Raw genomic sequence first — 12,201 nt, forward strand, 5'->3', positions numbered from 1 at the left:
TAGGCAATCCAAGTATAAAATCCATGCTTATGTCCTCCCAAGGTCTCTCCAGAACTATAAAAGGCTTATACAATCCAACATTTTGACTACTACCTTTTGTAAGTTGACAAATCCTACAGCTCTGCACAAATTTCCTGACATCTTTATGAATTTGAGGCCAAAAGTAATTCTCACTAATCAATGCTACTATCTTGTCAACACCAAAGTGTCTAACAATCCTCCATTATGCTTCTCCTTTATTAGATTCTCTCTCATAGAACTCCTAGGTATACACAATTGAACAACATCTCATCTTGAATGAAATAATCTAACCGCTTACTTATGTCCACCATAACCGGTTCCTTACAAGCTTTCCAAGGTTCTGCAAAATACGGGTCATCCTCATACAAGTTCTTCAATTCCTCAAAACGTATTACCTCCACTCTCATCTCTATTAGCAAGCTCCTTCTTTTGCTCAATGCATTAGCGACTTTATTTGACTTTCCACTTGTATGCTTCAACACAAAGGTATAACTCTGCAAGAGCTCTACCCATCTCATATGTCTCCAATTCAGCTTACTCAGACTGTTCAAATACTACAAAGCTTGATGATCAATATACAACACAAACTCCTTAGGCAATAATTTATGTCTCCACTTCTTCAATGCTTGAATTATGACATAAAATCCATGATCATACACTGAATATCTCCTCCTTGCATCATTTAGCTTCTCACTGAAATAAGCTATCGGTCTACCTTCCTGACATAACATTGGTCCAATTGCATTCCCATTGGCATCACAGTCCACTTGAAATACTTTGCTAAAATCCGGTAAAGCTAACACAAGTTGCTCTCTCACCTTCTGCTTCAACAATTCAAAGCTCCTATTTGCTCCGATTGTCCACTTGAAATCCTTTCCTATCTCCTCTCATTGTTTTTGTCATAAAGCTACAAACTGAACTAAAATTTCTGATAAACTTTTGGTAGAAACTAGCCAATCCATGAAATGATCTTACCTCTCCAATGCTCTCTGGTGTAGACCATTCAACAGTTGCTCTTAGTTTCTCAGGATCCATCTTCAATCCATCCACAGATATCACAAATCCCAAATAGACTAATTCTTCTTTCATGAAACTGCACTTCTTAATGTTTATCAACAACTTCTCTTCTCTTAACCTCTGCAAAACTTGACTCAAATGTAACAAATGTTCTTCCTTGCTTTTACTGAAAATCAAATTATCATCCAAATACACAATAACAAACTTACTCAACAATTTCTTCAATACCTCATTCATCAATCTCATGAAAGTACTAGGTGCATTAGGCAATCCAAAAGGCATCACCAACCATTCATATAGTCCTTCATTTGCCTTGAATGTTGTCTTCCACTCATCTCCTTCTCTGATTCTGATATGATGATATCCACTCTTTAAGTCTATCTTTGTGTAGTATCTAGCTCCACTCAAACAATCCATTATGTCATCCATTCTAGGCAAGAGAAATCTATGCTTCATTGTGATCTTGTTTATTGCTTTGGAATCAGTACACATCCTCCATTCTCCATTCTTCTTAGGTGCTAACATTGTTGGTACTGCACAAGGACTCAAGCTTTCTCCGATCAAACCTTTCCTCAACAATTCCTCCACTTGTCTATTCAATTCCTCATTTTCATCTGGTGTCATCCAGTGTGTTTCTTTATTAGGTAAACTAACTCCGGGAATGAGGTCAATGCAATGTCTGATACTTCTCATAGGAGGTAATCCATTAGGTACATTATCTGAAATGATGTCTCCATATTTTGCCAGCAACTCCTTTATCTCCTCCCGTTGTTCTTCTTCATTCTCCAAATTGTCAATCTTCTTAGGAACTAAGGCAAAACACATTCTCATGTCTCATCCCATCCAAGAATTTCCTTCCATCCACCAAACAAAATCTAGCACTTGTACAAACTTCACTCTTCAAAGGTTCCTCCAAGGGCAACAAGGTTTGCTTCACCCCATTTGCAACAATAGTGTATAAGTTCTTCCTTCCATCATGTATCGCATGTCTATCAAACTGCCAAGGTCTACCCAACAAGATATGACATATATCCATAGGCATAATATCACACAAAACTTCATCATGATAAGATCCAATTTTCAACTTCACCAAACATTGTTCACTTACTAGTATCTTATGATCATCCTGAATCCATGCTATCTGATAAGGCCCAGGGTGATTTAATCTCTCCAAATTCAACTTATTCACCATCTCCTCCAAAACAAGATTATTTGAACTACCACTATCAATAATGACTTTACAACACTTACCGGATACCTTACATCTGGTTTTGAACAAATTCCTCCTTTGCAAGGGCTCTTCGTCCTCTCTGACATGACACAAAGGTCTCCTCATCACCAACAATTCTTCATCTTTTGGTTTATTAGTTGATCCGGTATGGTCTTCTTCTACCAAGGCTTCTCTCCCAGTGTGCTATGTCTTCCTACATTCAAAATCACAATGTCCTTCTCCTCCACACTTAAAGCAGGTTCCTCTAAACACTCTTTTATCTTGTCTTTTGTCTTCTTTTCCATAACTCTCATTCTAGTATCCATCAAGTTGTCTTCTTTGGTAAAAAATTCTATTATCCTTCCGGTATGAACTTCCATCTCTGTTAACTTCCTTGTCTTTATTCTGATCTGTACAGGGTCCTTTTCCTCTGGAATAGCTTCTTACTCCTTGAAATCTTCCTCTGGAAAACCTCCCACCTCTACCTCTTTACTTATGCTCATGTCTTTTGTCCAACTTCTCTTATTCTTTCAGGGTATATTGATAGGCTTCCTCAACACTTTGTAACTTGATTAAATTGAGTATGTCTTGTATAGACATCTGCAACCCATTCAAATATCTAGTGACTTGTTCAATCTCATCACCGGTGTGTTTGGATTTGATGTTCAACTTGTAGAATGTTTCAGTATACTCCTTCATACTAGATTCCTTCTGCTTCAGGTTCTGCAAATTTCGGAACAGATTTAATTGATAATCGACTATCATAAAATTTGATTTCAACTTACTAACCATCTGCTGCCAAGATTTGATCTTCTCTTTATCTCTTGGCTGCCTATCTACCTACAAATGTTCCCACCAAAGAGATTCATGACCTTTCAATTTAGTGCAAGCATACCTCACCTTTCTATCTTCCGCAGTGCCCTCAAAATCAAAATACTTTTCCATCTCCTTGTTCCAATCCAATAATTCATCTGAATCCAACTTGCCATCATAATTCGGTGGGGTAAAATGCAGTCTAGTATTCACTCTTGACAATGCTCTTATAAACATTTCTTCATCAAGATCGTTCGCTGGTGGATTTGCTCCTTGTTCTCCAGCTACCACTTCTTCTTCTTCATCTTCGCTCACATCTTCAACATGTCGACCTCTTATTTGGGTCATTTGAACAACTTCTAATCGGGCTGTAATTCCTCTCAACATTTCCATCACAACAAGGTCTGCATTTCTATGCGCTCCACCATTTCTATTTACTCTTCGTGTCATCTTCACACAAGTCCTCTCCAGCTGTAGGTCGGATCCGTAATCCACCACCCTACAACAAAATCTTACAGGACAACGCAATCTCTGGAACAAAATCTCGCTCTGATACCACTTGGTGCAGCCACGATGGGAGAGTCCTCAAAGAGAACAGTTCAGACTGTGCAGCAGGAGTTACACAACAGAAACAACTCAAAATGATGGAGGAAATACAAAAACAGACTGTATTATATCATGAAAATTAATTACAAATTGCTGACAACATGCGGGCTTACAAGATAAATCTCATAGGCCTGTTCATAAACATGCGTGTTATACAATAGCCGGGCTCAAGCAAGAACTTGAGCCAATTCCAGACCACCAATTCTTATGATTTATCTTCTAAGTTCTGATTACTTAATTCTAATGCTCAATTACATTGATTTATATGATCAAGAATGATCTGTGTCGGCCCAAGATGGGACAAATGTCGATGAACAAGATGAAATGTGTAAAACAACAAGGTCGGCCTCCACCAAAGAGATCCCTCTGGAAAATCGAAAGAATGAAGTGCGGACCCAAGGGAAGGTCGGCCACAGACCAAGGAACGTTGGAAACAACGAATTGAAGTTCCACAAGCTATGGGAATGATCCACAAGATCCACTAATAGCCAAATAGGTCCAAGTGGTTTCAGTGTTGTAAGCCAGAAAACTGTCTCAGATTCCGGAAGCGATAACTTGTCGATAAAAGATCCAAATGTCCCGCGGAATTAGGATAAGGCAAATGAACATGTCCAAAATCAAAATCCATCTCCACAAGATCTGGGGAGCAAATGCCAAGAAACTCATAATGAAATGCTGAAATTGCAAAACATGAACAAATTGAAAGAAAATGTTTTTGGTTGATGCAATATTGCCATGAACCAGGGATGCTCCTGCTTCAGCTATGTTATTTTTATTTTTTTTTAAATAGGGAAACTTTGTGTGATCTCCCTTTTCTAAATCCTTAATCTCCACCATTTTCAAAACAAATTAGTAGTTTAGAAAGTAGATTCAGAGAACTACAACTTTTGTTATTGTTGCATCTTCAAATTTTGAGTGTAACTATCTTCATTTTCTCATCAAAATTTAGACTTTGCTGATTTAAAAAAAAAAGTGGCATTTTAAGACCCCGTTATGGTCCCCCGTCTTGGTGCACTTGCAAAAATATAATAAAATTTTGATGAAAGAATATGGACCACCCAATTTTTTCTATTTGTCATTTTCACAATCTCAAACGCAAAAATTTGCCGATTGGTGACAAAACAATCTTTGTCAATCATATATAGCAATATTGGCTAGGAATATTATCCTTAGTAATCAAGGCATATTTACCAAGTAAATCTAATATAAGAAAAAATATCATTTGCCCATTTCCATACCCGCATCATTCGCTGAATATATTTATACATAATATAGTCATACCCGCATCTCCCTTTACTTCCCAATATAATGGAGGGGGAAATGGCTAGACTTACGAAATCGCTCCAAAGAAAGGTTGACAAATAGATTTCGAATTTATTGTCTTGGGTAAGATGATTCCAATTTGTAATTTGTAGATGACATTATTATGCTAGGGGAGATCAAGATTAAAGATTATCTTATTATGTCAAGTCAAGAGATCATGTAAAAAAATCTAAGATCTTTTATATGGATGTGAAAATAGGAGTATTTGTGTTTTTCTACACTTCAAAAGAGCTTTAATTCCACAATATAGCATCATATTCCTCTCTCAAAGAAAAAAGTTAATAATACTAGTGGGAAGACAATTATTAAGAAAGGTTAGAAATAGGATCAATAGCTCAATCCTTAGTAATCAAACCATATTTATTAAGAAACTTCATTACAAAGAAAAGGACCATGTCTTCGAGTGATTATATTTATACATAATGTAGTCCTACCAATATTCAATCACTCATATCCCCATTTAAATGTGGTCTTTTCTCCATACCAACAGTAGTATCCCCATGTAATGTCCCCTTCCTAACCAATGGAGTTGTGGATATTGAGCCTATTTAGTTGGTTCTCGTAGGTTATTAGGTCGGGGTTAGGGAAACTTAGAGGCAATTAATCAATCAAGTTGGCAATATTTGATGGTCAGTTGAGATCTCATTGGGATTATAAGCAGGATACCTTTTTCTGGAATGATTTTGGGATAGGTTTCCAATACTTACTATCTTTTGTAAGTCAGTTTAAAGCACCAATTGGGTCAATTACTGGGGTTACTATCTTAGTATTGTTGGTGGAACCAGTTTGATGACTATCTCATCATTTTATATAGTCTGCGGATTTTAAATTAAGTAATGATAAAGTTACTAATTAATAATGTTAAATAATATTTAACTTTATTGTTATTTTAATTAAGTTAATTAAGGACTATGGGGGCAATTATAAAGTGAGAGCGACTTATGTTTAATGTATGATCCTTTATATTTAATGAGACATGGGAAAATTAAAAGAAAAGAAACTTTTATTAAATGAAGTGGGCCTGGTGAAGAGGTTTGAACCTCTTGGGGAAAGTATAAAAAGGAATTTTCAGGAGTCATTTGGATATGCTGAGTTTTAATATTGGATATTGTTATTTCTTCTAGAGAAGAATGCTTTCTTGGTTATTAAGGACAAAAACCCTCGTAGGAAACATTCTCTACATAGTTGAAAGACACTATCTCAAGAATTTCTTGGTGTTTTCATTTAGGAAACACATTGGAGCTTCATGGAGGATAATTGATGCAAAAAATTAATTTATAGCTACAAATTTTGGAGGAGTTACCATTTAGTTGCAGATCATGAGTTTGAGGGGGAGTTTTGAGTTGGATTCTCCTCGCAAGGTAAACCCATAATAATAAGTTACAAATGTTGGAAGGAATCTTTTTACAAGTGAAGAAAAAAACTTTAGGGAACACCTTCGTTCGAAAGGTCCCCCTTCAAATGAAGGTACATTAGCACATTCCAATGAAGGTAAGAACCTTCAAATGAAGGTCCTTACATTTTTTTGATTTTATGAGGTCATATTTAGGTTATAAAAAGGACCTTCAAATGAAGGCTCCTTTGTTCAAACATGATAAATATTTTTTCTCAAAGGCACCTTCACTCACAGGTACCTTTGAGTGAACCCCCTTCACTAAACCTCTCCCCTCACTATTTTCAAATTTCCTCAAAATTTTCACTTTCAAAGCTTGGGTTGGACATGTAAATAGAATCAACTTGACAAACCGACTTGCAAGATCATTGCCCTTGAAACAACATTTCAAGAAGTATAATTTTAATTTATTTTAGTTTTATTATGAATTTTAGTTTTTAGGTTTATTGAACATATATTTTTCGTCAAACATCAAGTTATTTGTTCTACATATGTGGAAAAATAGTACATTAGTGAAAAGAATAATGAAAAATATCTATGCATTAAGTATTTATGTCCTTGTTCCAACAAAAAAAATTGAATTTTGATAGATACTGTATTGTCTTAAATTGTACTCGCTTACAATTTTCTCATCACTTAGGCCTCACTTTCGTTTTTCAGCTTCTGATGCCTAATCACGGTGCTGATTCTACTCACACTTTATTCCAATCTTACATTTTCATCATTTGTCCAATTCCCTCCCCATTTTGGAGTCCTGACTTTTAGGACTAGAGATATACCCTGGTCTTAAATAAGGACCAGGGCGTACCACACCCTAGTCCTCTTAATCAGACCCTAAATTGGGACCTCACAATGATCATCTCAAATGAGCGGTAAATTGGATCCCGTGTTAGCCTATTCCAAATATTCAATTTGTTTTTTGAGCTTGGACAAGTATAAAAGGAGGTCTACCCCTATCATTTGAGATCCCAATCCTAAGATAAGCAATCACCTAATCGAATTCAAGATCTCAATCACATTCAAGTGAGAAAGCAATCAGTCCTCCATCAAGCATTAGAGCCGAAGTGAAGTTCAAGTATTGAAGATGGCATCCATGATCAATGTTTTATGAAGACATCCTACATGAAACCCTAAAATAATTGTGTGAAAGTCAAACAAAACTTCATCAAGGCATACACTATTAATTCAAGCATTTTAGCCTTTCCCTCAAAAGGAAAGTATTTCATTACAGTCTTTCATTACATTTATCAACTCAATTTCATGGTTAATTATGAAATCGAGGTTTGATTTAAGGCAAACCCCTATTCCCAACATCTTTCCCTCTCTTTAAGTGTGCAAGAAACAAGTGCACGAGTTGTACTCATGGAATCCAGCAATGTCGAAAGTGATGAACAAGTTTAGCTTTCGATGACGTAAAATTTAGAGTACCAGGGCGGATCTATACTACTTGGTCATGAGAAATCAGGCTGCACTTTTGAGAATAGGTTCTAAACATATTCTTTTCCCATATTTCAATTGGTGGCTTTGAGGGACATCTGCATCTTATTGTTTCTATCAGTTTATTTCAATTATTCAAGGTTTTGCCCTAATTTCACAATTACACAACAAATTCAACTAAGAAAGAGGATAATCAATACAAACCAGTTGAATCCAATCAGAATCTTAGAACTTTCCCCATTGGGATTGAGCCTAGATCTATTGGGATCAACCCTCTTTCAATGTAATGGTGTTAATTGGGTTATTTAGTGGATTCACTTGGTGAAACCCTAATTCCCAATTTTCCTCCCATTACAGATAAAAAAGTTATGTTGGATATCATACATCTATGCCTAAATTATAATCAATTTGACTTCAAAACTTAATTTAAAAAACATTATGAAACCAAATGCGGACGCTAGATATTGGAGTTACAAATTTAAATTCAAAAAAATTAGAATTTTATCATCTGTAGAAAAAAGTTATGTGCGACATCATACACATCACTCTTTAAAAAAGTTGTTTACTATAAAAAACTAGTTGTCAAAGGAGACACAAAAATTACAATCTAATTCCATTTATTTTTTAAAAATTCATTTACAATCTATAGAAAAAATCTTAGAATTCATTGGTTCACATCATCTTCAAATTTCTAACGGTTTGGTGTCTATAGGTGTCAAAAAGTGAAAATTTAGTTCTAAATATTGATTTCAATGTCACGTTTGGCCAAAACATATAACCCACTATTGTGGGATCACCCTACATTGTTTGGTTATACCTCTCCTATGTTGGTTGTACACTTCCAAATAGTGATATCTTTTTGTTTTGGGATATCTTGAACCTGCACACCCCTTCCTATCTCCAACATACTATTTGGAGCCAATATTGAAGGTTGACATCCATTTAAGAATGCCATTTTGGTGCATTTTGTGAGCAGTTCATGCTAGACAAGCATTACATTTTTTGGGTATGTTGGATTTAGATATGTAATGTGTATTTATGAACTAAATTGTTGTTATTTTTGAAGAAACTTATATTTTCATATCAAAAATAAAATTTGGAATTTTTCAATTGTGTAATTTTATGATTTTTATCTATTTTCTAAATTTGAAAGTTGTAATATTTCTTATTTATTTGCACTAAAATACTCCTTTGAAAACATTTTAAACATCAATCAAAATACATTCCAATACACACAAAAAGCCAAGCACAAACATGGTTGCATATCATAGTGGTATCAGAGTAGTGTTTCCTGCCAACATGGAGGGTACATAATGAAAAAGCAATGATACGTCAAGGTTTGAACAACCACCTTTGACACATCATTATAATACTCATGAAAACAAGTTAAATACAAATTTAGTTGCAAAGGAACATGGGGCAATAAAAGAACAAAGAGCAATAGGAGAACCAGGCACCAAAAATATGGATGATAGGAATGTCAGAGATCGGGGAGAAGAGAAGTTTTTGAATTTGCTAGATGCAATGGTTAGTGGCCAGCAAGCTGTAGCGCAAAGGGCACACAAAATCAACATCTTGATTTATTAACAAATATGATGGCTCGACAAATGGGGACAATTATTGGTATAAATTCTAATGGAGACAATAATGGCCAAGGTGAGATCTTAGTTCATGATGGAGTTCCAAAATCAGCAAACTAGAACCATCACTTCAAGGCCTCTTATGCCTACCTTTCCACCTAGAGTACCAACACCAACTAATAATGAGCCTTCTAAGATTATAGATTTGTAGGACCAATTTAGACATGATTGGGAGAGTGGAGGTCTTGAGTTCCAAGCTTCTATATCAATTAGGGACTACATTGATGTTAGAATGAAACATAGACCCCGCACTAGTGATAGAACACAAAACTTTGATTTATGGAAGAAGCTGGGAAAATTGACTCTCCCTCATTACGATGGTTCTAGGAAAACTACAACTAGAGATTGGTTCCACAGGGTAGATACCTATATTTAGCTTGATCCTATGCTCGAGGAAGAGGCCATTAAATACGTAGCTACACATCTTGATGGCATTGCACATGAGTAGTGGCATCATAAGATGATCACCATGGAGTGTGATAGGATTACTTCTTATGCAGATTTTATAAAGAGGATGATTAAAATATTTGATAAAAAGGATCTAGAGCTACATTTCAAATAGATGGTACAACTGAAACAAAGGGGTTCAATAGATACGTATATTACAAATTTTTAGAGACTCGTAGTGTTGGTCATTAATATTTCAGAGAATAAACTCATGGTTATTTTCATGGATGGACTGGTAGATCCATTCAGAGGTTGTATTAAAGATCTCAATCCACCTACCTTACATGAGGCCATAAAAAAGGCTAGAGATATGGAGGCTTCTACTTCTAGAAGCAAATTTCAAATTAGGGGGATCCCTCATAAGGATGACAAGGGGAAAAAAAGAAGAGAATCACGTCAACCATTGAGTGATTCAACTAATTGACCTTAAAAGGAGCAAATTATCCTTCCATTACAGGAAGCCTTGGGATCACTACATAAATGCAGTATGAAGGCAAAGGCTAAGTAGTTGGAGTATTTTTCTATTGAAAAATCTGCATTAAAAAAATCATATCAACAATCCGATTTAGAGAGTAGTGAAGAGGAGAATACATTAAAAGAAGAGTCCAAGGATGATAGGACCATTGCACAACCTCCTCGCACCTAAAAGGCAATCACTTTCAAAGTAAGAAGTGTAATACAGGGGCAACAAGTAGTTGGTTGCTTTGATACATACTAGAGCTACTCATAATTTCATCGATGAAAGGTTTGTAGCTAAGAGGGGATTGTGAACTGGAGAACATAATGGGTTAAGTGTGATGGTAGCTAGCGGGCACAACCTTCTTTATACTCATAAGATTATAAATTTGAGTATATAGTTTGGTGATTATGAGATGGATGATGAATTCCATGTGATGCACATTGGGGGCAATGATGTCATTCTTGGCATGAAATGGATGTTGTCACTATTCAACACCACCAAATATTGAGAGGGGAGGTGAATGAGCATTAACTTAAACATCCATTTGCAAATTACACATTAAATCTTATCTACCCAAATAAAAGCATGCATCACACAAGAACACCAAGATTTTTACGTGGAAAACACAATGAATGAAAAACCATGATGAGAGTTAACTCACACTATATGAACAAATGATTACAATGTTGATTTAAGGCTCACTGCCTAAGGAATATCACTACTCCCTAAAGGACTTGTTGAGAGAGATGCAATGATACAAGGGCCTTCTAAGGAGATTAACTATCTCAGAGCAGGATACTTGAAACTTTGATTGAGAAAAATATGAATTGAATTGCTATAGAAGTATTTGTCATATGTAAATGTTGTAATCTTATTTTCACACAATTACTCAGACATATTGACTTCACACACTTCATACTCAGCTGATACATCACGTTTACATTCTAATACCTTCCAAAATATTTGATCTTCTATAAATATCCTTTGAAAAACTCAAAATATCAATTAGGTCGACACCAAAAAGACCTTTCAAATGAAAGGTACATGATATATAGACTAGCCTCAAACACATGTATCATAAACAAAAATAGGTTGCAGATCAACCCAAATCATAATTGAACCCCAAACACATCACAACACATCCTCAAAAGCAATTTGGAGATGTCGGGATCAACCACAAATGAAGGAACCAATGTTGTTGGCTGAAACAATAGTAAAATCACTATAACTGCTAATATGTCTAACTTTTTACCATTAGAGAGAAACCAAAACCATAATGCGAATAAAGATGTAAACAATGTAGACCATCTGCAACATCCCTATAGCCATCTTCTGGAGAAACTAATCATTAATAGGGCATCCCAATCAGATTGTTACCCTTCAACGCATGAGAAAGAGCATTTTAGAGCACCAATTCATCTGAAACTCACATTGTTGAACCTTATACCTTACTGATCACTTCCCCGAATCTATACAAAAAAATCTTGTTGAACAAACCATAGGACTAAGAGGGGGGCTTGATTAAGATGGACCTTCAAACATTTAAACATTGATCTTCAAACTTTAAACCACAAGCATATAATCTCAACAATAATAAATTTTGAAAGTATGAAGCACAATAAACACGTGAACACCATATTTACGTGGAAAACCTATTAGGGAAAAACCATGATGATAATCACACTCACAATATAAAAAAAAAAATTGTAACAATGTTGCCTTTGGAACACCTTGCTCCTGAGAGGACTTGTAGAACTAAGGTGTGCAACCTTCGGGCACAATACAAATGACTTGCAAGACTGAAACTCATTATTTTAGGGCAAGATATACAAAG

Source organism: Cryptomeria japonica, chromosome 10 (assembly GCF_030272615.1).
Source record: "Cryptomeria japonica chromosome 10, Sugi_1.0, whole genome shotgun sequence".
Taxonomy (NCBI): domain Eukaryota; kingdom Viridiplantae; phylum Streptophyta; class Pinopsida; order Cupressales; family Cupressaceae; genus Cryptomeria; species Cryptomeria japonica.